We start from the raw sequence: 12,346 nt of genomic DNA on the forward strand, positions 1-12,346 counted from the left end.
GAACCTTAGACCTTAGGAGCTAAAGCCAGGAGCCTCAACCGCAAGAGCTGGAAGCCAGCCGGCTGGTCACGAAGCGTATGTCTACACTAGCCCCCTAGTTCGAACTGGGGTGGCTAATGTAGGCATACGAACTTGCAAATGAAGCCCGGGATTTAAATATTCTGGGTTTCATTTGCATGTTCCTGGGCGGGCGCCATTTTTAAATCCCCCTTAGTTCGAACTGACTGCCCACGGCTACATGCGGCAGTCAGAAGTGAATGCGAACTAAGTCCTTAGTTTGGATTAACAGTTACTCCTCCTGCAATGAGGTGTAACAGTTAATCAGAACTAAGGACTTGTGCTTTTGGCAGAAATGTAATAATGACACAGTGTCACTCTAGGCCAGGGGTGGGCAAAATTATAGAATCCCGGGGCTGGAAGAGACCTCAGGAGGCCATCAAGTCCAGCCCCCTGCCCAAAGCAGGACCCATCCCAACTAAATCATCCCAGCCAGGGCTTTGTCCAGCCAAGACTTAAAAACCTCCAAGGATGGAGATTCCACCCCCTCCCTAGGGAACCCATCCCAGTGCTTCCCCATCCTTCTAGTGAAATAGTTTTTCCTAATGTCGAATCTAGACCTCCCCCACTGCAGCTTGAGACCATTGCTCCTTGTTCTGCCATCTGTCACTACTGAGAACAGCCTCTCTCCATCCTCTTTGGAACCCCCTTCAGGAAGTTGAAGGCTGCTACCAAATCCCCCCTCACTCTTCTCTTCTGCAGACTAAATAAGCCCAAATCCCTCAGCCTCTCCTTGTAGGCCATGTGCTCCAGTCCCCTAATCATTTTGGTTGCCCACCGCTGGACCGTCTCCAAATGCTTTTGCGCAAGAGGGCCAGTGTAGACAGCTAAAAACTGTTTTGCACAAAAACGCCCCGATGGTGAAAAAAGCCCCGATGGCGGGACCTTCTTGCACAAAACCTCATCTAGATTGGCATGGACGCTTTTCCGCAAAAGGTGCTTTTGCGCAAAACATCCGTGCCAATCTAGACGCTCTTTTCCGCAAATGCTTTTAACAGAAAAAGTTTTCCGTTAAAAGCATTTGTGGAAAATCATGCAAGTCTAGATGTAGCCCAGGGCTATATCTACACTGGCCAGTCTTGTGCAAGAACATATGCAAATGAGATGTGGTGATGAATATTGCTGCACCGCATTTGCATACTTAATGAGCTGCCATATTTGTGCAAGGGGCTTTTGTGGAAGAAGAAGCAGTCTACTCTGCTCCTTCTTGTGCAAAAGCCCCTCTTGCACAAGAGCCATTCTGCCTGAAAATAAGAGCAGAACAGCTCTTGCGCAAGAGGGGGTTTTGCGCAGGAAGGAGCACTGCAGACTGCTCCTTCTTAAGCAAAAGCCCTTTGCGCAAAAATGGTGGCTCATTTGCATATGTTCTTGTGCAAGACTGGCCAGTGTAGACGTAGCCCCAGGTGTGGCCTCACTAGTTCCAAATAAAGGGGAATAATCACTTCTCTGGATCTGCTGTCAATGCTCCTCCTAATGCATCCTAATATGCCATTTGCCCTCTTGGCTACAAGGGCACACTGTCGACTCCTATCCAGCTTCTCATCCACTGGATTCCCCAGGTCCTTTTCTGCTACTGCTACTTAGCCATTCAGTCCCCAGCCTGTAACCATGCTTGGGATTCTTCCATCCCAAGTGCAGGACTCTACACTTGTCCTTGTTAAACCTCATGAGATTTCAAAAGGGCCTCCATGGGCCAGATCTGGCCTGCCAAGCTGGTTGATCCGGCCCATGGGGGTCCCACTGCTCCACCGCCCCCAGGCCAATCAGGGCCAAAGGACGGGGGAGCACGTGGTGCTTAGAGTCAACCCTGCTTTGAAGTGCCACATGCTCCTTGCAGGATGGGGGCTGGGTGGGAGGAGACTTTGTGTAGTCCCTTCACCCCCAAGCCCTGATTGACCTGGGGACAGGGGGAGGAGCATGCAAAGTCTCCTCCCACTGCCTAGAGGGAAAGGCCAGCTGTTCAGAACAGCTGGTGGTTCTCTGGGGGAGGGGAGGAGGAAATCAAGGTCTGTGGGCGGGGAAGTATGGAAGTGTCCTGGTCTCACCCCTTCCTCCTGAGGCCCCGCCCCTTCCAGGGCAGCCCAGGGCCAGTTCAAACATTTCTGAAGTGGTGCCTGGTCAAAAATTATTGTCCACTCCTGCTCTAGCCACTGTGCTTGGTTATGTCACCACAAAAGGCCTCCAGAAGGCATCCCATGATGTCCTTCCTGACCGCTCTAGTCAGCCTTTCAACCTCTGCTGCTCTGCTCCCAGAGACGCAGGTTTCTGCTCTTCCCCTTTTACAGACCTGGGAAGTTTTGAAATTCCACTTCCTGTTTGTGGGGGGTGAGGAGCTCTGCCCCTTGCAGCACCCCTGAGTTGCTGGATCCCCTTGCCCTGTGGGGTGAGAGGACTGCAGGCTCAGCTCAGCTCCCGCTGTAGAACTTCGATTCCTCTAGCCAGGCTTGTTAAGGGCCATGACCGGGACACATGTCAGCGCCGTGCGAAGATGAAGGAGCTGAGGCAGGGACACCAGATGGCAAGGGAGTCAAACCGTCGCTCTGCTGCTGCACTAAAGACATGCTGCTCCTTTAAGGAGCTGGACGCCATACTCAGTGGTGACCCCACTTCCACTGTCAAGGGCCCCACGGGTGCTTCTCAGGGGCTTAAGGCTGCAGCAATGGACTCATGAAGGATGAAGTGGAGGATGAGGAAGTGCAGTAGGAGGATGAGACGGGACCGGCGACCGGATCATCCAGTACCACGGGGAACCAGGGCCTCTTCTCGACCCCAGAGAGTCTGGTCCAGTCCCAGCACATTGTGTGTGGTGCTCACAATGCAGCCGAGAGCAGCTCTGGCAAGTCACCGTTTGAGCGGATACTGCTAGGTTAAGTGAGGCAGGGCTGTGTCCTTTGAGTGATATAGGGAAGAAGTAGGTTAGTTGTGTTGGCATCTGCTTCACATTTCCCTTTGGAGCTATGCAGTGGGGCTAGTGCACCTCGGGATTTCACAGCCGTTCTCAGGAGAGAGCTCTAGGGAGAACCAGCCCTCTGCTGTGGGTTCCTGCCACGCTGTAGGAAACTTTCCCACACCAGTCGGCAGCCACTCGCACAGGGACCAAAGGGGCGTGCAGGCGAGCAGCACAGGGAGCCACACGAATGCCGGAGATGTACCCTTGCTTACCCTCAGAACTCAAATCTCACAGTGACTGAAGTTACATTGTTGTCCCCAGTCAGTTGAAGCAATCCCTTGAATTAAGCACCAAGACCTTTTGCCCCATCATAGAATCATAGAACACTAGGACTGGAAGGGACCTCGAGAGGTCATCGAGTCCAGTACCCTGCCCCCTTGGCAGGACCAAATACTGTCTAGACCATCCCTGATAGACATTTATCTAACCTGCTCTTAAATATCTCCAGAGATGGGGATTCCACAACCTCCCTGGGCAATTTATTCCAGTGCTTAACTACCCTGACAGTTAGGAACTTTTTCCTAACATCCAACCTAAACCTCCCTTGCTGCAGTTTAAGCCCATTGCTTCTTGTTCTATCCTCAGAGGCCAAGATGAACAAGTTTTCTCCCTCCTCCTTATGACACCCTTTTAGATACCTGAAAACGGCTATCATGTCCCCCCTCAATCTTCTTTTTTCTAAACTAAACAGACCCAATTCTTTCGGCCTTCCTTCATAGGTCATGTTCTCTAGACCTTTAATCATTTTTGTTGCTCTTCTCTGGACCCTCTTCAATTTCTCCAGCTTTCTTGAAATGCGGTGCCCAGAACTGGACACAATACTCCAACTGAGGCTTAGCCAGCACAGAGTAGGGTGGAAGAATGACTTCTCCTGTCTTGCTCACAACACACCTGTTAATGATCCCAGAATCATGTTTGCTTTTTTTGCAACAGCATCACACTATTGTCTCATATTCAGCTTGTGGTCCCCTATAGCCCTAGATCCCTTTCTGCCGTACTCCTTCCTAGACAGTCGCTTCCCATTCTGTATGTGTGAAACTGATTGTTCCTTCCTAAGCGGAGCACTTTGCATTTCTTTATTAAACTTCATCCTGTTTACCTCAGACCATTTCTCCAATTTGTCCAGATCATTTGGATTATGATCTTATCCTCCAGAGCAGTTGCAACCCCTCCCAGCTTGGTATCATCTGCAAACTTAATAAGCATACTTTTTATACCAATATCTAAATCGTTGGTGAAGATATTGAACAGAGCTGGTCCCAAAACAGACCCCTGCAGAACCCCACTTGTTATACCTTTCCAGCAGGACTGTGAACCATTAATAACTACTCTCTGAGTACGGTTATCCAGCCAGTTATGCACCCACCTTATAGTAGCCCCATCTAGGTTGTATTTACCTAGTTTATTGATAAGAATATCATGCGAGACCGTATCAAATGCCTTACTAAAGTCTAGGTATACCACATCCACCGCTTCTCCCTTATCTACAAGACTTGTTATCCTATCAAAGAAAGCTATCAGATTGGTTTGACATAATTTATTCTTTACAAATCCATGCTGGCTGTTCCCTTTCACCTTGCCACCTTCCAAGTATTTACAGATGATTTCCTTAATTACTTGCTCCATTATCTTCCCTGGCACAGAAGTTAAACTGGTCTGTAGTTTCATGGATTGTTCTTATTTTCCTTTTTATAAATGGGCACTATATTTTCCCTTTTCCAGTCCTCTGGAATCTCTCCTGTCTCCCATGATTTTCCAAAGATGATAGCTAGAGGCTCAGATACTTCCTCTATGAGCTCCTTGAGTATTCTAGGATGCATTTCATCAGGCTCTGGTCACTTGCAGGCATCTAACATTTCTAGGTGATTTTTAACTTGTTCTTTTTTTATTTTATCTTCTAAACCTCCCCCCTTCCTCCTAGCATTCACTATGTTAGGCATCCCTTCAGACTTCTCGGTGAAGTCATTAAGCATCTCTGCCATTTCCAAGTTTCCTGTTACTGTTTCTCCCTCCTCACTGACCAGTGGGCCTTACCCTGTCCTTGGTCTTTGTCTTGCTTCTAATGTATTTATAAAAAGTCTTCTTGTTTCCCTTTATTCCCGTAGCTAGTTTAAGTTCATTTTGCGCCTTTGCCTTTCTAATCTTGCCCCTGCATTCCTGTGTTGTTTGCCTATATTCATTCTTTGTAATTTTTCCTACCTTCCATTTTTTATATGACTCCTTTTCTATTTTTAGATCATGCAAGATCTCGTGGTTAAGCCAAGGCGGTCTTTTGCCATATTTTCTATCTTTCTGATGAAGCGGAATAGCTTGCTTTTGGACCCTTAACAATGTCCCTTTGAAAAACTGCCAATTCTCCTCAGTTGTTTTTCCCTTCAGTCTTGATTCCCGTGGGATCTTACCTATCAGCTGTCTGAGCTTACCAAAATCCGCCTTCCTGAAATCCATTGTCTCTATTTTGCTGTTCTCCAGTCTACCCTTCCTTAGAATTGTGAACTCTATGATTTCACGATCACTTTCACCCAAGCTGCCTTCCACTTTCAAATTCTTAACCAGTTCTTCCCTATTTGCTAGGATCAAATCTAGAACAGCTTCCCCCCAGTAGCTTTTTCAACCTTCTGAAATAAAAAGTTGTCTCCAATGCAGTCCAAGAACTTATTGGATTGTCTGTGCCCCGCTGTGTTATTTTCCCAACATATATCAGGATAGTTGAAGTCCTCCATGACACCACTCCTGTGGGTTGAGCTCACCGATTTAGGGTGTTGGCCCAGCGGGGTCCTTGCCAAGTGCCAGGGAGAAAGAGCTGTGATTTACTATTCTGTCTCAATGCTGTGTGTGCATTAACACTCATGTTTCTGCAGGCCCGGCCAAAGAGTTTGTGGGGCCCAAGGCAACCGCCTTGCTCACCTTGCCTGTGGAGGGACCCTTTGGGCATGTGACCCCACACCAGGACTGCTTGAAGAGGGAGCCTGGAAGGGGCTGACCAGGGTACTGTGATAGGCCCTGCTCCATTGATTGATGAGCAAGCCCAGGGACAGGGCTGCAGCTTGAGGGACCTTACAGGGGTCCCTGAGAGAGACCCCCAGAAAAGATTTTGATTGTGTCCCATCTGCAGACTGTGTGACTCGACCAAAGGGCTGAGTCGTGAAGACCCATCCCAAACCGAGAGGGCCGGCAGACCCTGAGACGGGGCACTCGTGGGAGGTGAGCGCACCCCATTGCAGTTGGACTTCAGGAAAAACTTCCCAGCCATCAGGGTGGGTCAGCACAGGAATAAATTGCCTGGAGAGGTTTGTGGAATCTCCAGCATTGAAGGTTAAGCCAGGTTAGACCACTCTTGTCAGGGATGGTCCAAACAATGCTCAGTCCTGCCAGGAGTGCAGGGGACTGGACTAAATGATGCTCAAGGTCCCTTCTAGTCCCTGATCCTATGATTACAAGGAAAACATCCAAGGGAAGAGCTGGGGCGGGGGGGAGGAGGTGGCTGAGGACTGGGCTGCCCCCTTCTGCCCGCGGCCCTGCCCCTTCTGGGAGCGCGGAGCTGGACTCCACTCCACGCCTTGCCCAGAGGCCAGGCTGTTGCCTCCCCTGCAGCCATCATTGACCAGTGGGTCTATATCATAGGCACCAACGTCGCCTCTATCCAGGGGGTGCTAGGCACTCCCCCTGCCCTGGCCCTGCCTCCTCCCCCTCCCTCCTGAGGGGGCCCAAACACTGTGAACCAGCTGGGAGGGGGAGGAGTTGATCAGTGGGACCACTTGGAGGTGAGAGGCTCTGGGGGTGGGGTGGGGGAGAGGTGGGAGCTTGGCCGCCAATGGGTGCACCCAGAGTCAGTGCCTCTGGCCTACACATCAGAGCCCCTGTCGTACCTCGGTGTTCGGTACCTCGGTACCTTCGGTGGTCTGAACTGTCAGTGTCAGCGTTGTCTGGTCCGGATCGTCCTGGCGCTCCTGACAGGGCCTCTACTCCGTCGGTGATGATAAACTTTCAGCTGCGTGCGTAACAATTGGTGCTCCTTTTATCTAGAGTGTTAGACCCTGTGCACTTGGGTCAACACAAGAGATCTCGGAGAGGCCCCGGAAACGACAGATGCAGGCAAGGTTTGAAATCAATCGAACAGGTTTATTGTCAAATGCGAAGTTCTACCAGTTGGTAACAGAGATCCTACAACGTTACACCAATGGGCACTATGGCCCGCGCTGACAAGGTACCAACACCGGGCAGGCCTATTGCCATAGATCAGATATTAACAGCAGTTAGTCAGAGTTAAGCTACTTTGCATTATATAAGTTCAGGCAATGACACCTGCCGTTCAGGAGCCTAGTGCGCCCCCCCCCCCAGGTCGGCCAGAGAGCACCCTCTGCAGTGTCCTTTTATAGACAGGTACAAACAACTTACATCACTTCTTTACTTCTTGCCACCCTCTATTGCCTAGATACCACCCCTCACTTTATGCAAGGGGGTATAAACCTTCTGTTCATCATCTTGTCAGTTCCGACCTGGTCCTGAACCTAGGTCGGTATGTACATTAGTTTTTGGGGAGTCTTTGTACCAAGACATTTCTTATTAAGATGTTCCGCTACTCCCCTGTGGCTTACAGTCTGTACCCAGTGCCTCCCTATGTCCTTCCATGCTCTACCTAACTTAGGGTACGTCTACACTACAGAGTTAGTTCGAACTAACTTAGTTCGAATTAGTTAATTCGAACTAAGCTAATTCGAACTAACGCATCTAAAACTAAAAACTAGTTCGAATTAGCGTTTTGCTAATTCGAACTAGCATGTCCACATTGAGTGGACCCTGAACAGGGCTTAAGGCTGGCCGGAAGCAGTGCCGGCAGGACTTAGAGCGTGGAGCTGCTGTCTCAGGCTAGCTGAGGGCTGCGCTTAAAGGGACCCGACCCCCACCCCGGACAGACAGTTCTCAGGGGTGCCCCGCTTGAAAACCAGTCCTGGCTTGGAGTGCCCGGAGTGCCCACACTGGGCACATCACACCACTCGGCCATCAGCCCAGCTGCACTTGCCGCAGGCTTCCATCTGGGGAGAGGGGGCAATCGGGGGGCTGCAGGAGAGCTTCCACCCCCAGAAGCCCGCAAAGCCAGCCCAGTCCTCCCCATCGGGGGCTCGTACCCCATTCCTCCCTCACCTCCTTCCACTTACCCTTCCCTAGCCCCCCTTCCTGATGTACAAAATAAAGATAACGTTTCTTCCAACATTGACTCTGTCTTTATTGAACAAAACTGGGGGAGACTGGGAAAAGGAGGTGGGAGAGGGGAAGAGAAAGGCTGGGAGAGGGGAGGGCAACTAACATGATCAGGGGTTGGGAACAGGTCCCAGATGAAGAGAGGCTACAGAGACTGGGACTGTTCAGCTTAGACAAGAGGAGATGGAGTGGGGACAGGATAGAGGTCTCTAAAAGCAGGGGTTGGGTGGAGAGGGTGCATTCAGAAAAGTTCTTCCTGAGTTCCCATAAAGAAGGACTAGAGGACACCAAAGGAAAGGAATGGGTATCAGGCTTGAAACTAGTAAGAGAAAGTTGTTGTTCTTCCCAAAGCAAATAGTTAACCTGTGGAACTCCTTGCTGCAGGAGGCGGTGAAGGCTACAACTAGAACAGAGTTTAAAGGGAAGTGAGATCAAGTCATGGAGGCTGGGTCCATGGAGTGCTATTAGCCAGGGGGTAGGAGTGGTGTCCCTGCCCAAAGTTTGTGGAAGGCTGGAGATGGATGGCATGAGACAAATGGCTTGGTCACTGTCTTCGGTCCATCCCCTCCAGGGTCCCTAGTGTTGGCCGCTGTCGGCAGACAGGCTACTGGGCTAGATGGACCATTGGTCTGACCCAGTACGGCCATTGTAAGCTCAGGGCTCAGGGTCGGGGGTCTCAGTGGACCCCCTTGATTTTCATGCACACCTGCTCCTGGGTGGCCAGACTGGCATCTCTCCTGCCCTAGCCAGCCACTTTCCTGTGCCTAGTGCGGAGATCGTGGACGAGGTCCACGATGTCCACACTAGCCCAGGAAGGTGCCCGCCTCTTGCGGTCCCGGGCAAGCTCCCGGGAGCCGCCAGCCCGGTCCCGGGAAGAGGGGGAGGGCTGGGGGACATCGGGTGGGTGGCTCTGTGCCGTGCCAGGTGCAGGGTCTGCTGGCTGGGTGCTGGCAGGCTTGCACCTGGCACGGGCACCGTAGCCAGCCCGTGCCCCTTTAAGGGGTCCGGGGCCGGGAGGGGGGCATAGAGTTTCCCTGGTGTTGGCCAGAGTGGCCACCAGGGAAACCTGGGGAGGGCTAGCCTCCCACTAGTTCGAATTAAGGGGCTACACACCCCTTAATTCGAACTAGTAAGTTCGAACTAGGCTTAATCCTCATAAAATGAGGTTTTCCTAGTTCGAACTAAGCGCTCCGCTAGTTCGATTTAAATTCGAACTAACGGAGCGCTAGTGTAGCGCCTATGAATGTTAGTTCGAACTAACATCCGTTAGTTCGAACTAACATTGTAGTGTAGACATACCCTTCCACAGTTACTGTTATCAGTAGGGCCTCTTTCTTGGCTCCTGTGTTACTGAACCAAAGTCTTGCTCACTAGATTGAAGGCCTGTTGCTGTTTTCATGTTACAGGCCTCTATTTAGGCCTGCTGACTCCATGTTACTGACCCTCAACTTACTACACCCCTTATTGGGCACTGCCCTAAATACTCTGGGATGGGAGCGGGGGGGCTTGCTCAATTGAAAGCTTCTTTTCTCCACACACAGACTCAGGGCTTGCAAGAGGATGATGCTTCAGTAGGGCCAATATCATCAGACTGAAGGCAGCTGTGAGTTCGGGCAGAATAATTTCACCAGAACATTGTGAATCATAACTGGGCATCACTTAAGCACATCTTAGTGGATGTTCCAAAAAAAGCCACCACAGAGGAAGAAAGCTGAGCTGGTGGAAAAAGCCGGTTTGACTTAGGGCGGAAGTTAGGGCAACTCTAAAAACATTTTTTTTTTTTAAAGGGAGAAGTTGATGATAATGCTTCTAAATCAGAAGTTAGTAATTGTTAAAAAAGAACCCTGACAATGGTGTTATTCCATTGCCAGATGGAAACGGTTCTCAATACTCATGCAGAAAAGGCACAATACATAATTCTGTTCTGTGTTTCGGGAGATTATACGGTGAGACTATATAACACTCCTTCCGTTGCACTAGCATCTCCAGAGGATGTTAAACAGAAGCTACTAAAACTATATGTTTTACTTCAGCATGTCCAGACAAGTGGCACCCAAGAGTTTCCAAAAGTTCAGGAGCTCACTGGTCTGTGATGATTTTCAAAGTCTTGGCGCAATGGGGCAATTCTAGAACAGGCAGGAAGCTACTGTTTGGCCAGCATTTCAAAAGGGGGAATGGAATTATGGATCTTTCAGCCCAAGCCTGATTCCAGGCAACCTAAAGAGGCAGCTGAAGTAAGACTTAATTAATAAAGAACTAAAGGACCTAATGTAATTAATGAAAATCAACATGGACTTATGGCAAATAGATCCTGTCAAATTACCTTCCTTTGTTTATGGGTGCGCAAGTATGGTAACTAAAGTTGATAGCATTGGTGTGATAGGCTTCTGCAGGGTGTTTTACTTGGAATTTCATGGCATTTTTAATTAAAAAGTAGAACATGTAAAATTAACACGGCTTAACATTTAAAAGGATTAAAAATGGGCTAATGGGTACATCTCAAAACCTACCTATAAACAGTGCAGCGTCACTGAGCAGGTCTGTTTCCAACAGGGTCAGTTTCTGTCCCTCTTCTATTGCACATTTTCATCAATGATCTAAAACAGGGGTCTCCAAACTACGGCCTGGGGGCCGGATGCGGCCCGCGAGGCCCTCTCATCCGGCCCGTGGAGACCTTTTTGGATTCAAAGGCAGAAGAAGTGAGATTGTTTCAAAACCCATTTGAAGCAGATGTGGCCAGTTGCCCAGATGAACTGCAGCTGGAAGTCATTGAGTTGCAAGCAAATGACCTCTTTAGGGACAAGTTCAAAATAGGACTGGTGGGTTTTTACCAGTTTTTGCTCAAGGAAGACTTTCCTAATGTCAAAACTTTTGCATCAAGGTACCTTTCAATCTTTGGAACAACATACCTGTGTGAACAAACATTTTCAAGAATGAAATACGTGAAGAACAATTTGAGAACAAACTTGTCCGATGATAATCTCAGGTCACTGTTGATGTTAGGGACAACAAATCTAAAGGCAGAAATGTCTGCTATTTTGGCATCCAGGAAACAATTTCACCATTCACACTAATACAGGTGTTCATGTGTAGTGTATGAATGTGTTATTAAATAATAACTGAATAAAATAATATTAAATAAATAATTAAAAACAACATCCATGTTTTGATTGTTTTTTATTTGGACCTCAAGTGTGTAGTCGGCCCCCGAACTGCTGTTTGATAGTTAATGCGGCCCTCGGGCTGAAAAGTTTGGAGACCCCTGATCTAGAAGGAAAGAAAATCTTACACATGAACTTTGCAGAAGACACCCACACTGAGGGAGTGGTATCTGGTAAAGAGGACAGGCCACTGACACAGCACAAGCAAACAGCAAGCATCAGCAAATAATGTGTATTTTCATCCAGCTACATGTAAATGTTTCTCCAAGGACAAGGACTGTTGGCTGTGCTGAGAGAAGGGGGGACTCACTCCTGGGAAGCAGAGACTCTGGAAAAGAGTTGAGGATTGTGCATGATAAGCAGCTGAGCCCCCAGAGCGATGTTGGGGGTCAGGGGATCCTGGGATTGATAAACAGGGCAATCTTGAGCAGGAGCAGAGAGGTTATTTTACCTCTGCATTTGGCGTGGGTGCGATGGCTGCTGGAATCCTGTGCCCAGCTCTGGTGCTGCATTTCAAGAAGGGTGTTAATAAATTGGAGCAGGGGGAAAGAAGAGACACAAGGACTCTAACGCTTTGTTTCCACTGCCAAGTTGTTGTTGACAACAGCTGCCTTTTGGAGACAAAACAGTGAGAGAGTAGACACCGCAAAGCGACGTTTGTTGGGAAAACGCCTGGTTTCAGCACCAAAAAACTTCCACCCCTAGGAGAGTAACAATGTGAAACTCTGTTACTCATGATTCCGCTCCCAGCAGTGGAAGTGGTTGTGGCAGAACTTAGGGGGAATCCCGAGATGCCCAGGGATCAGTTCTGCCTTCCTGCAACACGGCACTGTGGGATACATACCCATAGTGCATTACTCACAGTGTTGATGATGGTGCCCGCAGTGGGGACATGATCTGTCAACAGAGGGAACAAAGATGAACATCCTCTGGCAATTTTTTTCAACTTTTGGATGTTGGCACGTTTTGTCGATAA

This window comes from Pelodiscus sinensis, chromosome 19, assembly GCF_049634645.1.
Source record: "Pelodiscus sinensis isolate JC-2024 chromosome 19, ASM4963464v1, whole genome shotgun sequence".
In the NCBI taxonomy this organism is placed as follows: Eukaryota; Metazoa; Chordata; order Testudines; family Trionychidae; genus Pelodiscus; species Pelodiscus sinensis.